We start from the raw sequence: 7,163 nt of genomic DNA, 5'->3' as shown, positions 1-7,163 counted from the left end.
AATACCTAAAAATGTTTAAGGTTTGTGTGTGGGCACTCCAGCCTTTGTATTTATTAAGGATCCCCATTACTGTTCATGGGGTCCAAACAAGATTAAGGCAATTACTTAAATATAAGCAGAACACATTATTATGCCTCTACCCTAAGTATTTATTCCTGCATTAGTTTGGTAACATCCAGTAATCTTATCCAGCCGTATGCAATAGGCTAAGTCCATGTTATTTATTTATTCCTGACTGATGTTATGGATCCTCTTCAGTGTGAAAAACTCTAGCTACAGCCTTCCGCCATTTACAACCCTTATACAACAGCTATGAGTGCTCCGAAGGCAGGCAGAGTGAGCGGGATGGTCTGTGTGGTCTCTCCAACCTGGGAAACTCACATTTATTGCAGGTACCAACTTGCCGAATAATGTTTGTACCATGTTTTGTGCTGCTACCATGTTGTATGTGGTGTTGCTTCCATGGTGTGTTGCTGCTATGTTGTCTTTAGGTCTCTCTTTATGTAGTGTTGTGGTGTCCTTGTCGTGATGTGTATTTTGTCCTACATTTTTAATCCCAGCCCCCTTCCCCACAGGAAGCCTTTTGCCTTTTGGTAAGACCATCATTGTAAATAAGAATTTGTTTCTTAACTGGTTAAATAAAAAAATACATGAAACTTTTCACTGTGAATGTTGGTGTGTGTATGCATTTGTTTTAATTGTATCATGGCAGGAACTGCTGCTGGTATTGATTGACCTGGCGATTCCTTTGACAGTTGGACTTTTCATTTGGATTTGCTCATTATTCCCTGTCTTGCATATTTTACTGCCCCCCCCCCAACTTTTAATCGTTTTTATATATTTTATGTGTTTCTCTCGTTGTTTTTCTTCAGTGTTTTAAGTAATGTTCCTCCTCTCACCGAGTATTTTCTGAAAGACAAGTGCAACTATGAGTTGAACGAGGACAACCCTCTGGGAATGAAAGGGGAGATCGCCAAGGCCTACTCTGAGATCACCAAGCAGTCGTGGTCTGGGAAGTACAGCTACGTCACACCACGGCCTTTCAAGGTCATTTACTGTACCAGGGTTGGGGTCAAGTCCATTTCCATTTCCAAAGGTTCACTGAAATTCCAATTATCTTCAATGCTTCTCAATTGGGAAAATGGCTAATTGGAATTTGGTTTACATTCTGAATTTAAATGGAATTGACCCCAACCCTGTACTGTACTAACTTCTGAAATTCACATGGTCTGAAAGTTGTTTCCTCACTTCTGCTTTGATTCTGCACCAATGTGCCCAATCCCAAATTGACCCTTAGACCCACAACAACTGTCTCTTGAGCAGTGATGATGTGGTAGAAAAAAATGGGTGGGTAAACACTGATTTCTGTTCGTGGTGAATAAAGTAACACTCCCTATACTTTCAATGTGGTTTTCCACAATAGGTGGGGCAACCTTCATGCAAAATAGAAAAGGTGCGTGAACAGTGTTTACGTGAGTTCACCTTTGATTACACCACTGCTCTTGAATAGATCAGAAAGTATCACAGATATAAGAAATATGGCAAAATTACTACTTTGTTAACTGACAGGCTACAGGTTGGTGGAATCTGCTATTTTGCTTCCACTCATTCAATCTCCACAAGTTCCCTAGAGGTGAAGTGTCAATTTGGAATTTCCTATATACCTGTTGAGTGTGTTGTGTGACTCTGTTCTCCCCTCCGTCCAGACCCAGAGGTGGGTTGTTTTGCTCCCCAGTTCTCAGGCTACCAGCAGCAGGACTCTCACGAGCTGCTGGCCTTCCTGTTGGACGGTCTACACGAGGACCTGCACCGTATCAGGAAGAAACCTTACATCCTATTTAAAGATGCCGAAGGCAGGCCTGACCAGGTCTGTTACTGCTAACTTACTGTCACTCTTTATTTCATTAGTTTAATTTCTTTTACTATTTGTCAGGGACCATGCATTAACAAATACTGCATAGCTACAGTACAGTACACAGCAATTTGTCTATGTAGTCGCAGGTAGTCTTTGCGCTCTTTCTGGCACTCAACACTCATTCGGTTAATGTTGTGGGTTGATTTCTTTCAAATCAAATCCATTTAAATGTTATTTGTCACATGCGCCGAAAAGCGAGCATGTCTGGTAGGCTCTTGTCACTGGGCAGCTCGCGGCTGTGCTTCCCTTTGTAGCCTGTAAAAGTTTGCAAGCCCTGCCACATCCGACGAGCGTATTGACACTTTGCCTGTTTGATGGTTCATTGCTGGGCATAGCGGTATTTCTTGTAAGCTTCCGGGTTCGAGTCCCGCACCTTGAAAGCGGCAGCTGTGTACCCTTTAGCTCAGTGCGAATGTTGACTGTAATCCATGGCTTCTGGTTTGGGTATAGTACAGTCATTGTGGGGACGACGTCCTCAATGCACTTATTGATAAAGCCAGTGACTGATATGGTGTATTCCTCAATGTCATCGGAAGAATCTCGGAACATGTTCCAGTCTGTGATAGCAAAGCGGTCCTGTAGTTTAGCATCTGCTCATGTAACCATTTTTTTATAGAGCGAGTCACTGGTTTGTCCTGCTTTAACTTTTGCTTGTAAGCAGGAATCAGGAGGATAGTTTTGGTAGGATTTACCAAATGGAGGACGAGGGAGAGCTTTGTACGTGTCTCTGTGTGTGGATACAGGTGATCTAGAATGTTTTTCTCTCGAGTTGCACATTTAACATATTGATAGATATTTGGTAGAACTGATTGAAGTTTCCCTGCATTAAAATCTCCGGCCACTAGGAGCGTCGCCTCAGTCAGCTGACTGAGTGCGGTCTTTAGTGCCAGCATCTGTCTGTGGTGGTTAATAAACAGCCACGAAAACTATAGCTGAGAACTCTCTAGGCAAGTAGCCTGCAGTTTATCACAATATACTCTTCAAGGCAAGCAAAATCTAGAGACTTCCTTAGATTTCGTGCACCAGCTGTTTGTTTACAAATATGGAACTTTGGTTTTCCTAGATATGGCTATTATATTGTCATAACTACATCCTATAAAGTCTGTCTCGGCTATGTTTCTGATTTCATTGCTTTTGCTTCCCTTCTGTAAACTGTAGGCATGTTTCTAGAGTATTTAAGAATAAATAGGAACAGTGTTCCCAGGTTTATGTCAAAATGGTTTTTCAGCCGTATCCCTCCCCTCTGTGTGACCACTGTAGGTGTTTCCTGTATCTAAATAGTTTGTCTTTCCCTTCCCTTCTGTGTAACTTTAGGTAGTAGAAGAGAAAAAACAGTAGTGGGAATAAACGGTGTCACAGCAAGTGTCTGAAGGAGGTACAGCACTATCTCACCCTGTGTCACACTAACCCCCCCTCGGTGTGTCTGTAGGTGGTGGCCGAGGAGGCATGGGAGAACCACATTAAGAGATTAACGACTCCATCATCGTGGACATCTTCCACGGCCTCTTCAAGTCCACCCTGGTGTGCCCCGTCTGAGCCAAGGTCTCCGTCACCTTTGATCACCCCATTTCGTTTCATGAAGGTTGCAGACAGAAATAGAATGAAATACAGCTGACAAAATTCGCTAATATATATATATATGACAGGGTAGTGTGTCAACTGCCGCTGCCCATGAAAAAGGAACGCACACTGGAAGTCTACCTGGTCAGGCTGGACCCCCTGGCCAAACCCACACAGGTAACTGAGCTGTTACCACCTACTTAGTAATGAGTCATCCTTCACCCACAATATTCTCTGCTTTTGAATGGATGTCCTCTGAAGTGGATATTAGTGTTTGTAATCAGTTTATGCTCTGAATAGGGCCAGATTGAATCTGCAGGGAGGTCCTTTTTATTAATACCTTTTGAAGACCGTTGTGGATATTTAATGAATCTGCAGCTATTCATTCTTCATAGGGCTTGGGGAAATTGTTCTCCTGTGGACTAAGTGATGAGTTAATGTTAGGACCCGGCTTAATGGGTTTGTCTTTCTTTGTGTTTCAGTAACTGACTGTGCCCAAGGTGGGCTACATATCAGACCTCTGTACCTCGCTCTCTACTCCATCTGGTGTTCCTGCTGAGAAAGTAAGATGTACACACACACCAACCTGTCCTGCTCTTAACTAAATCAGTTCTCCCTCAAAAAATAGGTTTTTAATCTCCCAAGGGATTTTGTACATGGTTATATAGAGGCTAAATGAAAATGTATGCTCTGGAATGGTGGTGTACAGTGCATTTGGAAAGTATTCAGACCCCTTCCCCTTTTCCAGATTTTGTTACGTTACAGCCTTGTTCTAAAATGGATACAAATATTTTTTCCTAATCAATCTACACACAATACCCCATAATGACAAAGTGGAAAATTTCTGCAAATGTATTACAAATAAAAAACATACCTTATGTACATAAGTATTCAGACAGACCCTTTGCTATGAGACTCGAAATTGAACTCTGTTGCATCCTGATTCCATTGATCTTCCTTGATGTTTCTACAACTTGGAGTCCAAATGTGGTAAATTAAATTGAACGGACATGATCTGGAAAGGCGCACACCTGTCTATATAAGGTCTCACAATTGACAGTGCATGTCAGAGAAAAAACCAAGGCATGAGGTCGAAGGAATTGTCCTTAGAGCTCCGAGACAGGAGGTGGGGCACAGATCTGGGGTACCCAAAACATTTCTGCAGCATTGAAGGTACCCAAGAACACAGTGTCCTCCATCATTCTTAAATGGAAGAAGTTTAGAACCACTAAGACTCTACCTAGAGCTTGCCGCCCGGCCAAACTAAGTAATCAGGGGAGAAGGGCGTTGGTCAGTTGAGGTGACCAAGAACCCGATGGTCACTCTGACAGAGCTCCAGAGTTTCTCTGTGGAGATGGGAGAACCTTCCAGAAGGACAACCATCTCTGCAGCACTCCACTATAATCATGCCTTTATGGTATTTTATTTTATTTTTCCTTTATTTTACTAGGCAAGTCAGTTAAGAACAAATTCTTATTTTCAATGACGGCCTAGGAACAGTGGGTTAACTGCCTGTTCAGGGGCAGAACGACAGATTTTGTACCTTGTCAGCTCGGGGATTTGAACTTGCAACCTTTCGGTTACTAGTCCAATGCTCTAACCACTAGGCCAGTGGCCAGACCGAAGCCAATCTTCAGTAAAAGGTACATGACAGCCGCTTGGAGTTTGCAAAAAGGCACCTAAAGGACTCTCAGACCATGAGAAGTAAGATTCTCTGGTCTAATGAAACAAAGATTGAACAACTTTGGCCTGAATGCCAAGGGTTACGTCTGGAGGAAACCTGGCACTATCCCTACGGTGAAGCATGGTGGTGGCAGCATCGTGCTGTGGGGATGTTTTTCAGATGCAGAGATTGGACTGGAAAACTAGTCAGGATAGAGGGAAAGATGAACGGAGCAAAGTACAGAGATCTTGACGAAAACCTGCTCCGGAGTGCTCAGGACCTCAGACTGAGGCTGAAGGTTCACCTTCCAACAGGACAATGACCCTTAGCACACAGCCAAGACAACGCAGGAGTGGCTTCGGGACAAGTCTCTGAATTTTCTTGAATTGCCCAGCCAGAGCCCGGACTTTAACTTGATCGAACATCTCTGGGGAGACCTGAGAATAGATGTGCAGTGACGCTCCCAATCCAATCTGACAGAGCTTTAGAGGATCTGCAGAGAAGAATTTGAGAAACTCCACTATACAAATGTTATATATCTCTTGAAGAGAAAACAAGGAATGCTCCCCCCCATGAATGGTTATTTGTGTGATTCTTTCTCCAGTGACATGGTAATGTCAGAGTTCCTGATCGACCCTAATGCTGGTCCCTGTCGCTACGATCTCATTTGCGGTCTCCAACCACCATGGAGGCATGGGACGAGGACACTGTAAGTCTGATTTTTAAGTATTTTTATTTGACAATTTAGTCATCAACACTAGAAGTACAGACAACTTTATTTGAATGTAACAGCATATCCGAGTTGATTTAAATGCTCATCTTCTCATCTTGTCTTTGGGACACCTTAGATACTGCTTATGCGAAGAACAAGGATGATGACAAGTGGTACAACTTTGACAACAGCAGTGTCTCTCCAGCCAACAAAGATCAGATAGTGGTGAGTTCCATGGTTGAGTTCCATGGTCCTCTAACATCTTGTCAGATACACAACACTGCCCAGTGTGAATTGAATGTGCAATTCATGTATGTGTCTGTTCAGTCCAAAGCAGCGTACGTGCTGTTCTACCAGCGGCAAGGACACAGTGAATGGAACAGGCTACTTCGATCTGGACCGAGAAGAGGAGAACCGAGAAGGGGAGGAGGAGAGGAAGAGCGTCGCTTCATCCCAGGGGGCCTCTGCTTCAGTCCAGAGCAACAAAGATGTAAACGACAATGTCACCATGAAAACCAACTGAGCTGGAGAAACAGAGACAGAGCGAGACAACAATATCCCATCCTAAGCCATATCGACAGACACAGAGCAGTGGGCCAGGCCTGAGGCTGTGCACTGACCTGTGACCCCATCCAGCCCTATGAAGAGTAGGCTACAGGGGAAAATAAAAACTGAGAGGTTTGTCAGTGCTGGAACACCCAAACAACATTACTAAAGAAATCAGGGCCTATAGATGTCTGTGGCCTGACTGACCGGTCTTATTCGTGTCGCAGTGAGTCTTCTCCATGTCCATTCTACATGAATCATCCACTCTGGAGGAAAAATAAGTCAAGCCTGAACAATGGCATAATCCTGAAATCTAATGGATCCATTAGAAGTGTTAGGAAGGCCTGCATTACGATGTTCAGTTCGTCATAGAATCAAGCACAGAATGTCACAGTGCAGTGGTGTCGCTGCTTTGGCACTTCGAACCGATACTCCCACCCACCTGCTTTAATTTTGTTACGTTTTTATATTTTTGAGAGCGCAATAATGCATTACCATACCATTTTACAATTCTTTTTAAGCTTGGCCTTGTAAATATATATTTTTTAATGAACACTGAATTATTATTTTTATTACGTTTTAATGATGCGCTGAAGCATTTTTGGGAATTCGTCCTAATACTTTTATTTTGTTGCACAATCACCTCTACCCTCATTTAAAAAAATGAGTCTTATATTAGTGTCACATACTGCAATTGCTTTACAAATTACTCTGAGCCAGGGTCTTCTCAGTTAAAATGCTTTGAATGCCTTTTTAAACACTGGTCA

General features: G+C 43.0%; 1 pseudogene; it reads left to right on the top strand.

Moving 5' to 3' along the window:
- The first annotated feature begins 238 nt into the window (after positions 1-238).
- LOC135515451 (ubiquitin carboxyl-terminal hydrolase 15-like) lies at positions 239-6,373 on the top strand (annotated as a pseudogene).
- Positions 6,374-7,163: the final 790 nt, after the last annotated feature.

The sequence above is a fragment of the Oncorhynchus masou genome, chromosome 27, assembly GCF_036934945.1.
Source record: "Oncorhynchus masou masou isolate Uvic2021 chromosome 27, UVic_Omas_1.1, whole genome shotgun sequence".
Taxonomy (NCBI): Eukaryota; Metazoa; Chordata; class Actinopteri; order Salmoniformes; family Salmonidae; genus Oncorhynchus; species Oncorhynchus masou.
The sequence above is the reverse complement of the archived record's forward strand: the minus strand, read 5'-3'. Positions and strand labels throughout refer to the sequence as shown.